Source organism: Sinocyclocheilus rhinocerous, unplaced genomic scaffold, assembly GCF_001515625.1.
Source record: "Sinocyclocheilus rhinocerous isolate Xijiao unplaced genomic scaffold, SAMN03320098_v1.1 scaffold576, whole genome shotgun sequence".
Classification (NCBI taxonomy): domain Eukaryota; kingdom Metazoa; phylum Chordata; class Actinopteri; order Cypriniformes; family Cyprinidae; genus Sinocyclocheilus; species Sinocyclocheilus rhinocerous.
The window spans coordinates 3,678,345-3,691,983 of NW_015662167.1; positions in this window are offsets into that span (position 1 = coordinate 3,678,345).

Below are 13,639 nucleotides of genomic sequence, written 5' to 3' on the forward strand. Positions count from 1 at the left end.
TATATATTATGATCTATATATATAGTATATATATATTTTTTTTTAAAGGTCCATAAATGTAATATATACTGGTCACATGAAGCGATTCTGGTGACATGATGACAAAATGACAAGGCAATGATGAAAATTCACTATTCATTTAAACCAAAAACGTGGCTTTAAGCTGACTTTAACGTTCCTTCTTTTTAACGTTTTTAAAGCATTTGGAGTGGCAACTCAGGTAGCCAATTAAATTTTTGGGCTGCCTACAGGACCACCATCTCGACATGCCCCTGGATCTATATACTAATGCCATTTTCATTAAAAAAGTGAGAATTATTTTATTGGCCTCATAAAATGATACAACATTGCATGCTGACAAAGGACACAATTTAACAGGCAATGCCATGCATGCTGGTAGACAAATAGATTAGTGTGCCAAGCGTATTGTTTAATCATCGTAAAGGTTAATGTGGCCATATGGGTCTTTACCATGAATGAGACAGTTTGCGGAAGCTCCCACATAATGCATACAGTCTAGCACTTTACCTGCGCCCGGGAGTACATTAATGAAATGCTAATCTTGCCTCCGACAACACCTACAAGGAAGGAGGGAAGCAAGGATGAGAATATTATGCAATACTCTGGGGTCAAGACCTCGTTGCAGGCGCTCTGAAATTCAATCAAACGCACAAATTAGAAAATATATTTCTGAACTCTCCAACAGAACCTGCCACAAGTGCTAATTAAAGAAATGTGGGTGTACTTGCACGTACCTGAGGCGGTTTAAGGTCTTCCTGATGTTGAACTCCATTGTGCCGAACACTTTGTATTCACCTACGCCCACACCGCAGATGGCGAGTTCTTGCGCAATCCTTTTGGGACGCTCAGAAAATATATATCGTGCAGACTGTGAATTTGAATGTGTATTTGTTTTTATGTGCTGAAGAAACTTGACAAGAGACAGACAAAGGCATGCAGCGATACCTGACTGACACTCACGCTCACAATAGTTCCTACTGCATATTTATTAACTGAGCCAGAGTCTCAGTTGGATACTCTCTGCCCTGCTTAGTCCTTCCTCTGAGTGCACGTGCTTGCAGAGTCATGACAAGACCCTTGGTAAGGCTCTCTGATGATTTATGAGATGGCGGTGTTGTGACGTAAGGGAATGAACAGACGGAAGGAGAGGAAAAACAAAATGTGAGGCCTCATAAATGGTCAAAGACAGCGTGTCTCTAGAGCGTCTCTGCTCTCTGCTCGAGATGAAGTGGTCGTGGAGCTTCTGGTGCAAGTCGAGCTGGCGTCTGGGCAGGGACCTACAATACTAATGCGATATCGCACATCTCTAGAGGGCAGTGTCAACAACAATTTATTGAAGCAACACTGTCCAACACGTTCCTGTCCATATGGCACTTGCCCCTTGGACATCAACAGACATCTTCGAGAAGCAGCCACACCTTATATAGTTGTGATGGGTGGTCTGATTTTGGTCTCTCTTCAGTCCCACATATTTGTTAAAAGAATAGCTCATCCAATAATTAAAATTAGCTGATAATTGACTTTCCCTCAGGCCATCCAAGATGTAGATGAGTTTGTTTCTTCTTTGGAACAGATTTGGAGAAAGTGGTAGCATTACATCGCTTGCTCACCAATGGATCCACTGCAGTGAATGGGTGCCGTCAGAACGAGAGTTAAAACTGCTGATAAAAACATCACAATAGTTCACAAGTAATCCACATGACTCCAGTCCATTGTTTTTTTGTTGTTTTTTTTTTTTTTACATCAAACCATTGTTTCTTGTTAAACTAGTATGCATACTCTATCTATAATATTGCTTTCTCCAATGAAAAAGATATATTTTCTGAATCAGGAGAGAAATATGCACAGATCAATCACCGTTACAAATGAAAACAGTCAAAAACAGTCCTAAACAAATCTATTGGTGGATTTTGATGTGAGAGGACACCTGAAGATGGACTGTTTCACTGGAGGAAGCATTATGGATTATGGACTGATATTTTGGCCAGAAGCGACGGATTAAATGTAAAAATGCCTTGATGGATTTGTTTATTTTAAACATGTAGGATTTTGCTTCACAACAACATTAATTGATGGACTGGAGTCGCATGGATTGTTGTAATGTTCTTATCAGCTGTTTGGACTCTCATTCTGATGTGTAAGGAGTGAAATTATTTCCTTATGAAGTTCTCTCCTCATGAAACCAAGCGTTAGGAATTCACACAAAACAGATGCCATGCAACAAAACCATAAAAACTAATCTGGAGAAGAAATCTCCAAAGAGAGCAAACAACACTTCTCTCCTTGCTCGTTTACGACCCCCTTCTCCCCCCTGCCCTCTGCCTCTCCCTCTTTTCCCCCAAAAGGTTTCACTCAAAGTTCATTAAGACTATGTATATACCACATATCATGTATCTTGTGAATCTGTTGTTTTTCCCCTTCATGTTTGGTATCGTTCTAAAGGTCTCTGTGCGTTTGGTAAATTTGTCTCAATTTCACAGTAATCACTTCAATTATGAGAAATATTGAAAACTTTTGTAGAATTCTGTTCTGCTGAGGAGGGGGTGTGTCCCCCTCAGGGTCTGTGAGAATGTTTATCTATCTCTAGCCAGGTGCAACCCTGGGTCACGAGAACCTAAAAAACCAAAAGGTCTTTTATGTTTTTACAACTGATTTGAAGATTTTTTGTTTCTTATAAGGGAAGTGACAAAACACTACTTTGGGATTCTGTAGCCAGAAAACCCCCACAGCGTATGTGAATCTGGAGCTCTGCACCAGAACTCAAATACTGCTGTGTCTCTCTGCTGTCAGGTATGCATTTCGTTTTTTATTCAAAAGTGTATTTGTGTTAAACACATTGTGCTCATAGAACACACTGTATAGTTGTTTGTGCTACTACATGTGCCCATAGGCTAGTTAAGTTTATTCTTTAAAACACATGATTGCTTTGCTGTAAATTTTCTTTGAAATGCTTAGGTAAAAGGTTGTAGATGCTATGCATTCTAGACCATGTGTCTTGTGTTAAATTAGGATAACTGTTACATGTGTGACTATGTTAAATTTGCTTGTCTCCTGGAACACTTGGCTATTCCCCATATAGCTACAGTGTCTATGTACAGGAGCAGGGTTGCCACGCAGATACAATGTAATTCACAATCGCATTGTCCATTCTAAATTGGCTTCTAATTGTTTCATTATGTAATTGGCATGATACAATTTTACCTGACAAATAAAATGTTATATTTGATTTATTCTGAACTCTCCTGAAATCATTATGACTAGTAAATTGTGAGGCTTTTGTTACCGCAAATCTACGGCCAGGATAGGTCAAACTGAAGGCTCATGAATGATAGGAGCAGTAGGCACGTCATTGGAGACCTTCTGATTTCTGTCTATTGCTAATGTTAGCAAGTTGTATGGGAAAAGACTAAGTAAACTACACTTTTTGTCATAAGCAAGCCGTAGGAGGCGGACAAAAAGGTATTAGTCGACCTACACCCTCTGACTAAAATCAGACTGGCGAATTTGTGATTGTAAGATCCACGTAAGGTCAACGTAAGACTTGAATGAGACATTAGGTCGCCAATGAAAGAATAATTGAATATATGGAAGATCTAGAATAATCAAATATCGAAATTAATATACAATCGATATTTGTGATCAGTTTTTAATTAGAAATATTGCCTAAATTTAATGATCACTTGAAATTGGAGTCAGACTGAACATGGAGCTAGATTAAAATTGAAACTAAATCCTGATAAATTCAGAAGTGCAAGTAAAAGACCAAACACGCATTAAACCTTCAACCAGGTCGCTGGACTCCGCTTTTTGGGTCAGCAGGTGGATCCTTACAGACGGCACCCATTCACTGCAGAGGATCCATTGGTGAGCAAGTCATGTAATGCTAAATTTTAAATCTTGGATGGCCTGAAAGTGAGCAAATTTTAATTTTTTGGTGAAGTAAATAGAATTAAGATTAGACTTTTTTTGATAAACCTTAAATAGTATTTACATTCTGATTGTTGGTCTGACAGACGTCTGGAAAGAGTCTCTTGGACTCTCGACACGCGCTGTCCTCTCTGCTGCCTGGAGTTAACTCAGCAAGCAGGGAAAAGAGGGCTGGGCAGATGAAATTTCCTACTCTCATTGACATCAGTAAACATTCTCTTTGCGTACCAGATACATTTCCATCAGCTGTCGTTCTCAGTGCCTGGAGTCTTTTATCACACTTAGCTAGACTTGCAGTTTAAGCTGCAAAACTCAGCGAAGGAAAGCTCATGTGGTAGTCCTATACAAAGTTGCTGTCAAAACAAAACATATTCGAATTCTTCTTGGTGACTTTATTTGCATTTTAGGATGACTCATTTTTGATCGTCACTCATGTGTCTTATGCATAGTGACATGAAAGCTGAAATGCACTGAAATGAACCAATACCAACACTACTATGAACACAATAAAAAAGAACAGAACAACAAGATTATTAACAACCTGTATATTATTCTTGTAAGAACACAAGTTATAGCACACAGTAAACAAATGAACATCAGAAGGTATGTTGAAATAAACAGATGTTTTAATTTAATAATAATAATTATTATTCATTTATTTAAAAGTTATATCATGTATAAATAGCACGAGGCCGTAGGTAATCACAGTGTGCCGATATACAGCCACATGCCACTGCTATGAGTGTGATATTGCATTTATACAACAGTTTGACGGCATTAGTATATAATTACATAAGAAACAACAACAGAGTGTCTTTAAAAAAATTGTGCAGAACTATTTCATTCCGCCTCGGATTCAAACCTAAAGTTGACAGTTTAACACCCAAACCCAAGCCTCCGTTACTAATTCCAAAACATCACTTTAGAACTAGTAATTAAAGAATGTTGAGTTTCTTTATTGAAAACTTACTGTATTAAAAGCTCACTGTATTATGTAGAGTATTATGGACTGAGCGAGTGTGATTACCTGCATCTGATACAGCATTCATTCTTCAGCTCAATCTCATATTCACAATAAAATATTTGTTTGAATGTCTGCTGAGGAAAGCGATATCTTTGTCGTACTGCTACGATTTCCGATGACAGCACTGCTCAGAGCATTTGTTGACTGCGTCTTACAAGGTGTTGCTGAAACTAAAAATAACTTCCTTGTTTACAACGCTGTTTCAGTCTCTTTCAATATAAAAGTCTTTACTGCTGACTCTCTCATAAAAACAGTGGTGGATCTAATGGCGGAATAATGTAACTAAAATCACCATCACGAACACACCATTTCTCAATACTAAGTACTATTATACTACTATTATTTATCTAAATATTCTTTTTTGAATAATAATTTTTAATAAACAACAACAACCATCATCAAAAGTACAAAGGCAACACTCTGATATTCAGCTTTAATGTTACATAAAATATAATGTGACGAGATTTTGCCCTCAGCCAAATCTATTTGCCCTGGAACAAATAACAAAATAATGAGACCAAATACTGCCCGTTAGATTTACCTGAAATTAATTATATCTCATGTTTAACCACTATAGATACATCAGAGTCAGCGGCAAATTCCAGAAGATCTGGCCAGTGAGGTTGTTATAGCTTTATTAACAAACCACATATTTGTGACCCTGGACCACAAAACCAGTCATAAAGGTAAATTTTTTAAATTGAGATTTATACATCATCTTTTATCAAATCAAAAATACAGTAAAACAGTAATATTGTGACAGTTTTTTTTTTTTATATGTTTTAAAATATAATTTATTCCTGTAATGGCAAAGCTGACATTACTCCAGTCTTCAGTGTCACATGATCTTTCACAAAATAAATTTTAAATGTTATGTTATTATGAATTATTATTCATGCTCAATTATTAATAATGGTAGTGATAATTATGATGTTGAAAACATTATTTTTTTAGAGTTTTTTTTTCAGGATTGTCTGATGAATATAAAATTTTGAACAACATTGAACATTGAATTTTATTTTATTTTTGTTAAAATAACAAATTATTTCGCCTGCGCCCTCACTCAAGCCTCAATCACTCCGCCAGCGTCTTGCAGCCAGCGATCATTTTCATACCAGGGACGCTAAACATTCTTGCAAACTGTCTAAACTGAATTATACATGTCATGCAGGCATTCATATGAGGAGTTTAACAGCAAATTAGTCATTAAAAGAACAAATTTTATTTTTGAACATGAAAAATTTACCGAGGTCCGGATGTTATACGTCTTCCTGTGATAGTCTTCCTGTGTTCGTCTCTCTTGGTTCCGAAATAAAGTCCGTGTATAGTATTCTCCAGCGTCTCCTCGTCCTTCGTGTGTGTGCACCCGTGACACATAGCTGGTTACAGGCCTGCTGAAAGTGTGTTTTGGGACACTGTTCCGACACCGTGGTCAAAAGTGTTTTTCAAAAATTGCTTAGTGCACCTTTAAGCTTTGTCATCACAGAAACAACAAATTACAAAAAAAAAAAAAAAAAGAATGAAATAATTCAGTTTGCCACTTAAGTGAAAACAAATCAAAATGTGTTCCGTTTTACTTAATATAATATAGCGTATACAATTAAAACCTATCCAGGTGTTCCTCTGTATAGATGTCCAGGAATTTAAGCCCCTCTCTATTTCTCCATGTTTGCCAAAGCCACAGCTCCAAGACTTTCCCATTGTGCAAATACTGGTTTTCAAAGAGATTGTAGCAAGTATCTGTCAGGGGCAGAATTGCATGGTTATTATGCATGTGGAGGGCAGGCTTGTAACAGCGCCAGCAGGAAAAATGTTGCAGCAAGTCCACACTATCACTCCAGATTAGGAGCAACTTGGGAAAATGGGACGTTTCCCAGCTCCAGGGTGTGACCAGGTTGAGCCAGCTACAGCAGCGGTGAGGTTGCAACAATTTACATCATGCAGACATCCATCTACCATGCCGAATACCGTCCCAACTGATGACACGGCTTTTAATTTCAAATAAATTGAGTGCATAATGAATATATCACTTTATGCACTTTTCCAATTAAGATTTTGCAGGTGACCTAAATAACACACATTTTGCTCTAAATCACAAATTATATAATGTTTTACATCAAGAAAATGAAAATAATTTTAAGACTATAAAAATGTATTTTGACATTATTTCCAAGACAATTAAGCATGCCCCCTCCCCCCACCCCCACCCCACATTTCTCGATTTCTTATGTTCCAAATGTTTTTATCCTAAAATAAATGGTGATTAGAATTATATTATCATCAGAGTAAATACAGTAAACATAGAGTAAGTACATTAACTCATAGAAAAAAATAATTTAAACAAATAGCCATTAAGAATTTGCAAGTGAACCAAATAACACATATCTTACTTTTGTAATAATATTCAAACCTCCCTATGAAACTTTGCATTAATTCAATTAAGTTAGTCTCCAATGAACTTATATTTTTGGCAAACCACAATAGACCTAATAGGCCACTAAACTGACCAGCAAATACAATAAAATTAAAAAATGCCTTCAATCACAGAGCTGAAAGAACTGATTCACTGCCTGAGTCACAATGAGAAAATATTGTTTGCCACAGCATACATTATGGTAATATCCATGAATAATACTTCCAAAATAACAAGGCAAATTAAATAAACAGTCATAAAATAATGATTTAAAGTGAACTAAATAATAAACAATAATATATTTGTCCACAACACTAAATCATCGCCATTTTATAAACTCTAACAACGGGATGTCTGAAAAGCTTACATGCTAGACCACATATTCTCCTAAACAGGAAAGTAATGAAAGCAATATTTTGTCATGACGTTGTCTTACAAGCTTCATTGAAACAGTATATTTACTGGGTGTTTACTGTTATTACTCCTTGCAGAAGCTTTGGTCAGATAGAAAGGCGCTAACTGGCCCTTCACCAAGTGATTCAAGTTGCTTTTAACATCATTTACTAGCTGCCACAGTCGATTAGTAAAGCTCTGCTGGCAGAAGTTGTGTTAGGGATGCTATGAAGATTATCTAGGACAATAGCAGAGAAGACTGAAAATATGGGCACGTAGAATATGTGCTCTTCTAAGGAAAATAAAGATCCCATAAGGCCATATTTTCATTTGGGACAAATATAGTTTTTTTAAATTACTTTTTTACATCATTTTCTTTTAAATATCACTGATGCTTCTATGGAAACCATTTCCCACCTAGAGTAAAAAATAAAACAAGGAACATTTGAGATATAAAGTCACTTTATGATATATAAAGCTGCAATTGTGAGAGATAAAGCCACAATTATGAGAAAAAAGTGTGAATTATGAGAAAGTGGAAATTACCTTTTTTCTTTTTACTCTGTCAAGAACGGATGTCAGTATGATTCAGCTTCTAACTGTCTTTTTTATTTTCTGATAAAAGTTTCCAAAAATGTTTAAGGGCAAGTGTGATGAAAGAGAAAATCCTTTGAGAAATTATACTGTACAATACATACAAAAGCACAGCTTGAACCAAACCTGAGGGGCCCTTTTTTAATATGTGTTATCTCCCTCTGGACTGGGCAACCGTCTTTTTTTTTTTTATCTATTTTTTCTAGATATTTGTTCCAGGTATCTTGGCAGAAAAAAACAGCATGGTGGCCATATTCCATTAGAAAACATTATTTTACAGCCAATCTGTTTTGTGTCAGAAAAACAAAGCTTTATGTGCTAATGAAAACTAGCCTCGAGATCAGATGGCCCTTTTCCCCTTTCTATGAGTGCTTTGCCTGCGTCAGATCTACCTGACTTTGATCTCTCTCTGTTTCTTGCTCTCACTCTCTGTCATCATAACTGTATCAGTGAGCTTCCCTGTATTCTATCAGGCTCCCTTCACTGCAGGGAACAGACCTTGTCACCCAGTTTCTCTCCATTTTATGTTGATAGTAAGCAATAACAGCATATGAATGTGTGCAGTGGCCTCAAATTGAAATAATGGCAAGCCATACTTAATGAGTCTAAAGCTTATTTTCACATTAAATTGGGGTTATTCTTATGCAATGTTATTAGAACAGAAATGAACTATCGATAATGAGAAAAACAACAGTTGCATTACATTGTGTATAAGTAAGAAAAGCCAGTCAGGATGTGCCAAGCTACTTTTTACATTATTGTACATGTCTTATTTCGGGGTAAAGGAAATAAAGCATACATCAAACTCACTTTTTTATGCCATATCTCCACCTGCAGTTCTCCCTGGATAAGACGGATTTAAGGTAGTATATATGTAAATCACCTACACTATATTACAGTGCTGAGTCAGGAAAAGTGTTTTTGTCCTCAAAACAAAAATCATACTTTTGTACTGGTTTAGGAATATGATCACAAACTGGGCCTGACAGCAATTAAGCAAACTGCAAAACACTTTCAGATCAGAATCCTACAGAGATACAACACAGATCTTCATAAGGAGGTTTGCTGTTCTCCTCCTTTCAACAGCTTTCTATCTTAATGTCAAGCAGTTGGAAGCCTAGTTTCACTGCTCGCCTCAAAACCATTTCATCTCTTTGAAGCCAAGACAGCAAATAGCTAAAATGGAGAAATCAGAAGCGGTTTAATTGACTTTCAAAACAGATATTGTATCTGCTGAGAGATAAAATTAATACCCAAATATCTTGGTGCAAATACACAATACATTTCAGTCTTCTTCTCTGAGCCATACAAGACTATCATCCAAGGAGAAGAGAACTCAGAACAGTAGTCATCATACAGTCCATCACACAACCAACACACCTGCTGTAATTACAAGATCAATTAAATTGGTTAAGAGGGAGTTTACAAGTAATCAGAGGCTGATCTGATCTCCAGCGACTCTAATGCTTACACTCGTAACCATATGTTGAAGAGGACAGCGTAAGTCACATATAAGCCTTTATGAATTCAGCACTTGAAGACAGACACTCTCAAAGTATTTGATCACGAACATCCATGGAATTCTTAACTTTGATCTTTAAGTCAGGCAACCTCTAGGAATACAAAATGTCTCCAGCTACCATAGACTATAATAACAAAGGACACACATTATATTCTGACCTCTGCCGATGGAGGGGTATGAATGGACATTTAAGTAGCTTAACCTTTTCAAAAGTGAAACACTACCGAGACATTTTCAGTGGAACATCAACTGGCCCAAAATGTCCAGAATGGCAAACCACTCACTGAAGTAGCTCACTGTGAGGAGATCAGCTTAGCAGTTTATAAATAAATAGTTTAGAGAGAGAGAGCGAGAGAGAATTCTAACTTTACAAACCTTATTATTGTTCAAACCACATCCTTCTTTCTTCCCTGGAACACATAAGAAGTTTTGAAGCTCCAAAAAGGACACAAAAGCAGAACAGAGACACTATAAATGTAGTGCATGCATACAACCCATGCACTATATTTTAAGTAGTTTTTATTTATTTATTTAGTAAGGAACATGAAATGTAAGGGTATGCTCACATTTAGTTAGGTTCTCCTGGTTCTGGTCTGGACCCAAAAAGAAAATGATACATTTAGTCCTGGTTCACTTAGGATCGCTTAGGTCATTTTTAAAACCAAACCTAAAGACCCCATATTTCAGTGGAACTGCACCAGCGCTCTTCGGAAGTGGCAGGTCTAAAAAGGTGGGTCTCAGTACACACTAAGGTTTTGGATGGCAGCGTTCACATTTATTCAAACGAACCAGTTCCTCTTCAGGAACTCGAGCTGCGTCGGAAAACGCTACGGGAAAGCCTTCTGTGACCATGCTCTGAAACACATGTGAAATCAGTCCAATAGCTGAGCAGGCCGTCACGGGCGGGTGACGTCATGACCAGGAAGCTATAAAAGCACGTGCGGCAGAGCCAGCGTCAGCTTTCTGTCATTAAGTGAAGCGCTCTGTGTGTGTCAGTCATATTTATTGTTGTCTGTCAATTGTGAAAGTTCATAAGCTCCAACTATGTCTAAAGCTCACGCAAAGACAAAGCATTTTAAGTGCGAGAGCAAGCCACGTTATAGGTTGTGTGTTCCTCCCTGCCCACGTTACATCACGAGTGGGGATACACACAGCCTATGCGTGGATTGCTTGGGAGCGAAGCACGCAGAGTCGGCTCTCGAGGGGGCCGGCTGCCCGCATTGCGAGCGCCTCCCACTGCGTACGCTTCGCTCCCGGAGGGCTCTCTTTGAGGAGGGAGCCTTCGCCAGCCTTCCTCGCGGTGCTGGCCCCGCTTCCGTCGAGTCGGAGCGGCGGCTGCATTCGTGGGGTTCGCAGTTGGATCTGGCGGAGGGAATGGAGATGGGCGAGTCCCTATCTCCTTCCTCACCCACCAGATCCAGCGCCCGATCTCTGGGTTCGGAAACCCGTTCTGCGGCTACTTCCTCCCGGGATGAGGGCTCGACGCTCCACCTTTCTTCCTCTGAGGAGGTTGACGTGGAGGACGTCGAAGAGGTTTCGCCCCCTCAATCGCCCCAATATGAGGAGCTAGTGGAGGTGCTTACTCGCGCCGTGGCCAAGTTAAAGATTGATTGGCCTGCCGAGAAGCAGGCCGAGCCACAGCGAAGCAAGTTGGATGAACGCTTCCTGCGCACTAGGCCGCCACCTCCATGCCGGAGCCTGCCATTTTTCCCCGACCTTCACACTGAGGTGTCGAGGTCGTGGGCCAGGCCTTTTTCGGCCCGTCTCTTCATCCCTGCCTCAGATTATTATGGTAATGTGGCGGGGCTGACTGAGCGTGGCTATAAGGCGATGCCCCGGGTTGAACAGACGCTAGCTAGCTATCTCTCCCCAGGCATGGCGTTGTCCTTAAAGGCTCCGGCACTGCCCTCCAAGCCGCTGCGTACAACTTCAGCGCTGGTGGGCAAGGGGTACGCGGCAGCAGGTCAGGCCGGTGCATGTCTGCACACGATGTCAGTGTTACAGGCGTACCAGGCAGACCTGCTTAAAGGATGAGGGCGAGGAGCTTAACTCTGATAATATCGTGGAGTTAAGAAGAACCGCTGGTCTCTCTCTCCGTGCCACCAAGGAGACCACCCGCGCCATTGGGCGGTCCATGGCAGCTATGGTGACAGCAGAGAGACATCTGTGGTTGACCCTGTCTGATATGAAAGACAAAGACAGCGTCTTCCTCCTCGACGCCCCGCTTGCGCCTTCTGGCCTGTCGTCGACAGGGACCAGGAGGCTCGTAAACAGGTGGCGGTGTTTCAGCGGTTCCTCCCTCGCCGCATCTCAGCTCTGGGGGCTGCTGGGCGGGAGCAGTCCCCACCGCGTACCAGCTGCTCACATAGGGAGACTCAAAAACAGAGCGTTGCCGCCCGTGCTCCCCCGCGTCGGGACCGGAAGCAGAAGCAGCGCTCTGGGTTGGGGGCTTCGAAGCCTAAGCCGGATCTGCGGACCATCCTTCAGGCTAAGAGGTCCTCGACCAAACAGTCCTGACTATTTGGGTGCAGGACTAGCGAAGGCAGGCCCTTCTGGGGAAGAGAGGTTCACACCGCATTACACGGTGCCCGTCTCCCCCCAGTGCCCTCGGGAGATCGTTCTACCAACCCTGCCTGTGTTCCAGGTGCAGCGGTCTCCAGCGAGCATATCTTTCAGTTACTGCCCGGCAACGTAGCAGCACTGAGAGGCTCGCGGCCTCAGCGGAGGTCCCCAGAGCAGCTAGTTCGGCCGTCCTCTGCCGGTGTGCCGCTTCAGGGCACCGAACTAGCCGTTCTGGGCACACCAGAGATCAGTCTCGAGAGACTGATTCCCTTAGTAGATTATTTAGCAGCGTGGAAGCTACTGCCAAATGTATCTCAATGGGTCCTGCGTACTGTAGTAAGAGGCTACAGAATCCAGTTTGGTTCTCGTCCGCCTCAATTCAATGGGGTCACCCCCACTCTAGTGGTTTCCGAGCAGGCTCTGGTATTAGAACAAGAAGTAGTTACTCTCTTAAAGAAGGAGGCCATCGAGGTGGTCCCTCTGCACAAGATAGACTCCGGGTTCTACAGCCGTTACTTCATTGTTCCGAAGAAGGATGGGGGGTTGCGTCCTATTTTAGATCTGCGCATATTGAACCACTCAGTCATGCGACTGAAGTTCAGAATGCTCACACTCAAACAAGTCGTGTCTCAGATCAGGTCCGAGGACTGGTTTGTCACGATCGATCTGAAAGACGCATATTTCCATATCTCCATCCTTCCTCATCACAGGAAGTTCCTGAGGTTCGTTTTTGGGGGCAAAGCTTACCAATATTATGTTCTTCCTTTCGGCCTTGCACTCTCAGCCCATACTTTCACGAAGTGTGTGGATACTGCTCTGGCTCCGTTGCGACTCCAGGGTATCCGCATACTCAACTACATCGACTATTGGTTGATTTTAGCTCATTCAGAGCAGGTTGCGGTTCGGCATCGAGATGTTGTTCTCGCTCACATGAGAAAGTTGGGGTTAAGACTAAACGCCAAGAAGAGTGTGCTTTCTCCATTACAGAGGACCACCTATCTGGGCGTGGTGTGGGATTCGACCAAGATGCAGGCACGTTTGTCCTCTGCTCGGATCGAGTCAATCCTCACTGCAGTCAAGAGAGTGAAAGAAGGCCAGTCACTCACTGTCAAGCAGTTTCAAAGACTTGAAGCAGATATGGAGAGTTTTTGGCCCGGCTCAGGTGGACCTGTTTGCGACTCAG